The following is an 8,924-nucleotide window of genomic DNA, read 5'->3' as shown; positions in this document are numbered from 1 at the left end:
GTCAGGGTACCACCAGGTGATGATGGCAGAGGCAGACAAGCAGAAAACAGCATTCTCCTTTGGGAAGGTATTGTGGCAGTTCTGGATGATGCCATTCAGGTTGTGCAATGCCCCTGGATGTTTCTAGCGACTCATGGAGAAGGTGCTAGCTGAGTTGCAGTGGAAGGCAGCTTTTGTGTACCTGGAAGACGTTCTGGTGTTCGCAAGGACGTTTGAGGAGGAGCTGCAACGTCTGGAGGTGGTGCTGGGCCGTCTGCAGGAGGCGAACCTGAAGCTGAACCCGAAGAAATGCGCCTTCTTTTAGCATAAAGTGCTGTTCTTGGAGCATGTTGTGGGGTGAGGTGGAGTGCGCACGAACTCTAACAAGGTGTCGACAGTGGCGGATTGGTCAGTCCCGACGTCGGTGGCGAGCGTGAGAAGCTTCCTTGGTCTGTGCAGTTACTACTGCAGGCTCGTGGAAGGCTTAGCTCGACTTAGCGCAGGGATGCCAACCGCAACATAGTGGTGAAACTTATGGACTGAAACTAATCCAGTTACGATGATTTGAACAAATAAACATGTCTGAGGCTTTTTTTGTAGTAATAAGATTAACAATATATGAAATTAGGTATATTTGAAGGCGAACATAATCAATAATAGAGTGTCTGTCCACTGACTCCACTTTACCCAATGTAAACAAACAGCATATGACCCACGCACGTGTAGTCGCATATACTGCTACTTCGTTTTGTTGTTGGTTGATACTGACATGTTAGATGCACCACACCCTCCACAGATGAGGAAACGAAGCAGCAACTGTTGTGTCAGCAAGCAATTTGCATTGTTAACTTCAACCTAGCAACCTTAAGTGACCCAACATTCTAAACTAACGATGTCACTTAGATACACTGATTTGAAGAATAATTTCCAGTGTTGATATTCAAGTATGGAAGGTGTGTCTAGGGATAGAAATATTCAATATTCACAATGATAAGGTGTAACAATCTGTATTGGCACTTGTAATGTGCACGTGTACTTAAGTAAAAGAGATATTTAGGCAAGCACAATAAACAGCAGTGTTTAATTGATAAACTTATCATTATTTTTCCCCCCATTTTTGGATAGGAAAGCCTACATACTTGCTTTATGAAAGCTAGTAGTGAAGCATTGAATATTAGTGGCCACTTTACTAATAGATCTATTTGATGTAGGAGGTGGTCCACCTCCCAAGTCTCTTGATGACATAGACAAGAATTTGAGTGAGTAATTCATTCCATACACATATGGATCATCTTGGTTTTGAAAAGTATTAACCATTCCACTCTTGTATATCTATATCTTCCCACATTCTAGGTGACATAAGAGAACACACCCTTTTTTTCACTCCTTTGCTTTTATCATTTGCCGCACACCACACCACTTCTTTCATACCTCACATTCACTCTCCCTCAAACATTCAGTAATTCCCACCTGGCTTCCTTTATAAACACCCTGCTTAGGTTTGGAGAAACACAGGCAACAAACTATCCATTTATTGTATTTAATGCTTCCAGGTATAAAGGACAACTTCTGCCACCTTACACATAACTAACTTTAACCCTAAACTAACAGAGTATAACTTCCAGTAACTTATCCTAATCAAATTGATGGGTCTCATTGATATGAAGAATTTCCTATGTTGATATTCAATTATGGAAGGTTGGAAATGGCAGCTCAAAAGAAATGCATCCACACATGAATGTGTCTTAATGACAAGGTCACTCAGTACCTGTCTGCAACACAATAACAGCACATTACCCTACTGCTGAAAATATCAATAAGAGCATACAAAATATCTTTAAAACTGAAGTGTAAGGACATTAACTATCTATCAATGTATAGACAAGCCAACACCCTCCTCCAGGAGGAAGACAGCAAAAATGAGGTAACCACACACACACCATATACACTTACACTGTGTATGAGGAGTATGGGGGCAGGAAGATACTTCCTCCTTGAGAGGATTGTTTACCTTTTATATAGATAGTGAGATGGATCTGCAATAAATATGCTTGTGATGGTTTAACATTTGTTGTCATTGTTCATAACAGTACAGATGGAAATGCCTAACATGGCTGAACCTCCTGCTGGTGCCGAGACATCCCCCGTCTCAGTGGATGATGTAGCAACGGGTTGTAGAGGTTGAGCACCATCTGTGAAATAAAGAAAGCTAAAAAAAAAAAAAAAAAAAAAAAAAAAAAATATATATATATATATATATATATATATATATATATATATATATATATATATATATATATATATATATATATATATATATATATATATATATATATATATATATATATATATATATATATATATATATATATATATATATATATATATATATATATATATATATATATATATATATATATATATATATATCTATATATATATATATATATATATATATATATATATATATATATATATATACACACACACACAGTAATACTCCGCTTAACAAACTGGATAGGGATGTCAAAGCTGTTCGTAGAGCGAAAATTCGTTAAGCGGACGTAATTTTCCCATAGGAAATAATGGAAATAGGAGGGATGCGTTCTGGGCTGGTCCCCAACATACCACATGGGTTAAAAAAAAAAAAAAAAAAAAAAAAAATATATATATATATATATATATATATATATATATATATATATATATATATATATATATATATATATATATATTATGGCAGCATATTGGGCCACCGGTGTATTACTACTTTTATGATGTCATGAACCATTGGAAGTTAGAGGAGCTATTTACAAATTCTCTTACATTCTTGTATTTATGTTCACAAAACAACATTTCTATTAGCTTTTTACAAACCTTGCCCCCAAGAAAGGATTGTTTTGTAATGCATAAAGTGAAATCTTACACGGAATACCAAAAAATAAAGCAGAGATGAGATGAGCCACAGACGAAGCGGGAGTCTCGCACCGACTCAGCCATTTCTTCTTCTTCTTGTGACCCTTTTAGCCTGCGTGTTGTCTTTTCCCATGATGTTTATGTTTCCACTTCTCTATTGCCTGCTATAATGGATATCATATCTTAGTATTCATATATGTTCATGCCATGAGGATAACCTCAACTCCGTGGCACTGAGTGATAGTGAATTATTAGTGAAATAACGCGGTATTTCAATAGTAATTCACTTAGCCAGGTTGATTGTAAGCCCGGCTTCCTGCAACCCATCAGCCTCCGAAGACGGGTCAGATGTGTCACCCAGTCGTCCGAAGTCACCACCAGGTCGTCCAGATAGGCAGATGTTCTCTCCAAGTCCTGGGTGATGTAATTTATAACCCTCTGGAAGGTGGCGGGAGCATTAGACAAGCCGAAGGGCATCACTGTGTATTGGTATAGTCCGAAAGGGGTGATGAAGGCGGATATTATTTGGGTCTCGTCCGAGAGGGGAATCCAGTAGTAACCCTTAAGTAAGTCTATGGGGGTTACAAATTTGGCTACTCCTATACTATCTATAAGGTCCTCTATCAAGGGCAATGGGTAGGAGTCTGGTACCGTCACTTTATTTAATTTCCTGTAGTCGGTGCAAAATCGACTACTACCATCTGGCTTAGATGTTAACAGGCAGGGAGAAGCCCAGGGAGATATACTAGGTTCTGCAAGGTGATGACAGAGCAGATAGTCTACCTCTTTTTTCATCAAGTCTCTTTTAATGGGTGAAATGCGATAGGCTGGTTGTCTTATAGGCTTGATGTCATTAAATATTAAAGTTATATCATGTTGGATAGTATTACTGTTACGTTCACCGGTTAAATGGGTAAGATTGGCATCGGGGAGCCGGTGAACAATAACAATAAAAAAAAACACTGCAGGTTCAACTGGTGAGGAAATGCAAAGGGGGGGACTTTAAAAAGCTATTTTAATAACCCATAATGAAACTAACACACATAGATATAACATGAAACATGAAACACATATATCATGAAACACAGGAAAATGACATACACATATACAGATAACACAGAAATAAATACAACAATAAAGAACCCAACTTAATACCTAACAATAATCCTAATCCTATATGGAGGCAATGTGGAAAGCACGGACGAGGGGAAGTGATACTTATGCAGTGTCGCAGTGGTGAATTGCTGGGTGATGGTTGATCCCACAGTAGTCCCAAGAGGCGCTGTCTTCACTGGTTGAGGCCTGGACCTCGACTTGACTTTCCAGAAAGCCGAGCTTGCTTTAACACTTCCGCTGGAATCGAATGGGGCCGCGTGAATCCAACTTCGGGACAGTAGCGGGGCTTCATGAGATGGTGACGTGGAGGGTTCGTGAGACGGTGGCGTGGAAGGTTCACGAGACGGTGACGTGGAAGGGGAGGTGGAGAGGTGGCGAACGAGGTAACAAGCGGAGGAAGGGATGGTAGTGGAGTATGTTACAGGCGGGCCGTAACATTTCCTCCCCCCTAAAACCTCCGTAATGGGCTCATGAAGGAGTTGAGACGGGAGATCTTGATAAGGTATTGGCGATGATGTTGTCCACCCCCTTGATATGGTGGACTTCCAAGTTGAAGGGTTGAGTTAACAAGGCCCACCTAACCAAGGATGGCACGGACTTGTAATGTTGTGGACTTGCTACCAACCACTATTATTATTTTTTTTTATTTACTTTTTTTTTTATTTATTTATTTTTTTCCATAAATGTCTTAAGTATTTTTATCGGCAATGTTTTTTTCACAGTGAGTCGTCGCACAGAGCTGTAATGTTTTGGACTCGCTACCAGTTAGTATAATTTTTTTTTTTTCCCCTTCATAAATGTCTAAAGTATTTTTATTGGTAATGTTTCCTCATGGCTTGTATTGCGCCATTCCCTAATTCATGTTGCTGTGGTATGTTAGTAAGTATTTATTTTTTCAAGAAGTTTAAATTTGAATTAGGTTACGATTTCTTTAGATTTTGTATTCCTCATCCATTTTGCCCAGAAGTCCACACGTTTGCAGTTCTATTAATCTTCAAATTTTCTCTCACCAAGTTTGCAGTGCTATTAATATTAACCTTTAAAACTTCTTCAGAAATTTGTAGGGCTAATAACTCTTTAAACGTTTAATTCCTCTCCACAATTAAACCCTTAAAATTTTCTCTCCACAAGTTTGCAGTGCTATTAATATTAACTCTTAAAACCTCCTCTTCAGAAATTTGTAGGGCTAATAACTTTTAAACTTCCAATCCACAAATTAAACTCTTAAAATTTTCTCTCCACAAGTTTGCAGTGCTATTAAATCCTACAAATTTCCTTTCTGCCAATTAAACTCTTCAAACTCCCTCTCCACAATTTTGCAGTGCTATTAAAATCCTTCAAACTTTCTTTCCACAAACTAAACCCTTTCAAACTCCCTCTGCAGAAATTTGTGTTGCTATTAAAATCCTTCAGACTTCTTCAAAACTTTTCAAAACAGACTTTCAACCTAACCTCTTTCTCTCTCTCTCTCTCTCTTAACCTAACCTAACTGTCCCTCCCCACACAGTTGAGTACCAGAAGGGCCAGCTGGTGTACCTCCTCAAGTTCGGCCCTTATGAGAACAAGCAGCAGCCGGCCCCGATCTGCCTGTCCCCTGATGGCCGCACTTTTGTCATCGCCTCTGCTGCCTCCCTCACCTTCTACTCCGCCATCACAGGGGACATACTCAATCAAAGTTTGCAGATGATACTAAGATAGCATGTGCAGTACAGGGTGAAAAGGACAATTACAGAATACAACGAGACCTGGACAGGCTGATAGCATGGGCAGACAGGTGGCAGATGGAGTTTAATTCTAAAAAGTGTCAGGTTATGCATTTAGGTAAAGACAACACAAACTTTAGCTATGAGATGGAGGGATGTTGGCTAGAGGTAGTAGAGGAAGGAAAGGATTTAGGAGTAGTGATAGACAGGACTATGAAATTTTCAAAGCAATGTTTAGAAGCAAGAAATAGGGCAAATAGGATCCTGGGTTTTATAAATAGAAATGTTAGTTATAAAAGTAAGGAAGTGGTGCATAGCTTATATAATTCCTATGTTAGGCCCCATTTAGAGTATTGCATACAGGCCTGGTCACCCCACTATAGGCAGGATATCAACATGTTAGAAGCAGTTCAGAGAAGAGCATTAAAGTGCCTGGAGTATAGAGATAGATTAAAGGAATTAAACATGTTTTCATTTGAGAGGAGATGTATAAGAAGGGATATGATAGAGTTATTTAAAATGTTCTCAGATACAAACTACATAGATGTGAGATCTTTTAGAAAGCAAGGCTGCAGGTTAGATATAAGACAATATTTCTTTAGTCATAGGGTGGTACACTTCTTTAAGTACTGATGACGAAGTCGCTGTGCGACTGATACAGGATAACCTAGATGGGCCCTGGTGGCCCTTTGTTATCCTATTATTTATGTTATGTTATGTTATGACATCTATGCAGGTAAGGTGTGGTGGCCGGTGGTGGCTGGCGTGTTGTGGTACGCAGCGGTTGTTTGGCTGGTGTTGGTGTGGTGGTGTGCAGTGTGTGTTTAGGGTGGTAGTTGGTGTGGTGTGTGTTTGATGTAGTGTGTGTTTTAGTGTTCATCACTGCAAATTCATTACAACACCATTGAACCAGGAAGGATATTTCATGTCTGCTGTGCCTCTTCAGTCTGTTTATTTTAAGCCGGCTGTTTGATCTCAGTCTTGGAGCTGAATGCATGTTGTTATATCTTGAGTAGTACTGTAGTATGTCCTTGTGATGAGTGTGTTGAGGAAAATAATAGTTTGTCCTTGTGATGAGTGTGCTAAGGAAAACTGTAGTGTGTCCTTGTGATGAAAGTGTTCAGGAAAACTGTAGTCTGTCCTTTTGATGAGTGTGTTGAGGAAAATAATAGTCTGTCCTTGTGATGAGTGTGCTGAGGAAAACTGTAGCCTGTCCTTGTGATTAGAGTGGTGAGTAAAACAGTAGGTCTATCTGTGTGATGAGAGTGTTGATCATCAGAAAACAAATGCTACACACATAAAATGAATTACATCATCAATAAGCTTCACTATGTTTTGAACAGTAGCAACATTGTCCACTTCCTCAGACTGACACCCAACACCCAGCTTAAGACAGCCAGCCTATAGTCACCTGGCTTCTAACATCACTCGAGTAAGTGTTTTGTCTAATAGTTTTTGTTACATTTGGCCATTTTTCCCCTCTAACTTAAAAATTGATAAATAAATGCCCTTCACTAGAACATTGCAGTAGATCTAGTAACACTTGACTCAAAAATTGATAAATGAATGCCCTCCACAAGCCCTGAACATTGCAGTAGATCTAGTAACACTGTAGTGACTCTAATATCCCTTCACAGTCACCTAATGTAACTCATCTTTGCAGGAAACATTGTGGACTTGCTATTTGATCCTGAGAGCAAACTCCTTCTGACTCTCGGCGACAGACTTGTGAGGGTGTTCCACAATGTTGTAGGCTACAACGTCACCATACAGGTGAGGCGGTGCTGTGGTGTTGTGTTGTGTTGTAACCTTAACCCTTTCAGTACCACGATGCATTTCCGTTTCCATTCTGGTTACTATTTGGTGATTTTATACAGCTTCAGAAACTTACATGAGGGATTACAATAGTGAAGAGTGTGGCCATCAATGTTGTGATCTCTATTGACCCTTCCTAATGTCAATAAAATGGTCTAATTGTACATAAATTTCAAGGTAAAAATGTGTCCTAGTATTGAAGGGGTCAAAGTCTAGGGCCTCAATTTGTTATATCTAGCTGTTGTGTTGAAGTTGTGTTTGTCTGTGTGTGTGTGTGCCAAGTCTGTATAGATTTTGTAATTTTGACATCACCACCACCACCACCACCATTAAAATACCTTATCATTTCACCCATTCACCACCACCACCACCACCAATACCTGATCAAGTCACCAATTCACCACCACCACCACCATCACCAATACCTTATCACATTACCCGTTCACCACTCGTCAATACCACCATTAAAATACCTTATCATTTCACCCATTCACCATTCACCACTCTGTACACCACTATCACCACCAATACCTTATCTCACCACTCATCACCACTTATCACTAATGAAGACGCAAAACAAGAAATAATTTAACCACTTCTCTTCACCCCCAGCACCACCACCACCACCACAGGACCTGGAGCAGAGCCACAAAAAGGCCAGATCAGCATCGAAGAGGGACAGAGTGAACCAGCAAGTTAAGGAAGCAAAGAAGGCGCTGGAGATGATACAGAGAGTGACTAGAGTGAAGACCAAGTAACATCCTGCTTCACCCTGGCCTGTACATCACCCCCATGACACCCACCTCACCCTTACACCCTCCCTCCACCCTGCCTCATCACCCCAAGCCAAGCAGTTCCTGATGATGTACAAGATTTTTCACCAGTGCTTCTTTGCTATCCAGTAACTAAATGGTGAATTAATGAGTGTGTTTGGCAGTCAGGCCGATATCCAGATTTCCTGCGATTCTCTCTCTGTGTTGGGGTATGAGTTATTTTTTTTTTTTTTTTTATTTATTTTATTTATCTATTTTTTTTTTTTATTTGGGGTGGGTGTGTCTGTTGGTGATATGAAGTGATTTGATTTAGGTTTGTTATCCAGATTTATTGCGTATTTATTCCTTTTTATTTGTTGTCTTTTTTTTTCTTTTATTATTACGGTTTGTTATTTGTGTTTACGTTTTTTGATAACTACATTTATTTCTTGTTTTTTTTTCTTCTTATTTTTTTTTTTGACTAATTTTTCTTTTATTAAATTTTGCTGTTTTTCCTTTACTTTTTTTTCTTTTCAAATAACAAGATTCCTTTTTTTTTAATCTATTGTTCTTGTATCTTTTCCTTTTTATATTTAACTTTTTCTTCTTTTTCATTTCTAGATATTTTTTCCTTTTTTCATTT

This window comes from Portunus trituberculatus, chromosome 2 (assembly GCF_017591435.1).
Source record: "Portunus trituberculatus isolate SZX2019 chromosome 2, ASM1759143v1, whole genome shotgun sequence".
In the NCBI taxonomy this organism is placed as follows: Eukaryota; Metazoa; Arthropoda; class Malacostraca; order Decapoda; family Portunidae; genus Portunus; species Portunus trituberculatus.
The sequence above is the reverse complement of the archived record's forward strand: the minus strand, read 5'-3'. Positions refer to the sequence as shown.